Raw genomic sequence first — 254 nt, 5'->3', positions numbered from 1 at the left:
TCGGGGCTGGGCAGGGGCCGAGGAGAGGACAACAGCCTGTCACTCGCCACGGCTGGGGCCAGACCCAGAGCCAAGGGGGCGGCCATGAACGGAAGAGGACAGTACGCAACGCCAAGCCTGAGGACTCAGCCTTTGGGGAGTGAGGGAAGCCGGCACTGAGGGGAGGACGCAGGGAGCGGGCGGGAGGGCAGGTGCGGCTATGTGCCTGCGGGGGAGGGTAGGAATTTTTCTCCCGGCCAGGCAGGCGCCGGGGT

This window comes from Mesitornis unicolor, unplaced genomic scaffold (genome assembly GCF_000695765.1).
Source record: "Mesitornis unicolor isolate BGI_N332 unplaced genomic scaffold, ASM69576v1 scaffold12376, whole genome shotgun sequence".
In the NCBI taxonomy this organism is placed as follows: domain Eukaryota; kingdom Metazoa; phylum Chordata; class Aves; order Mesitornithiformes; family Mesitornithidae; genus Mesitornis; species Mesitornis unicolor.
Note: the sequence above shows the minus strand (reverse complement) of the source record.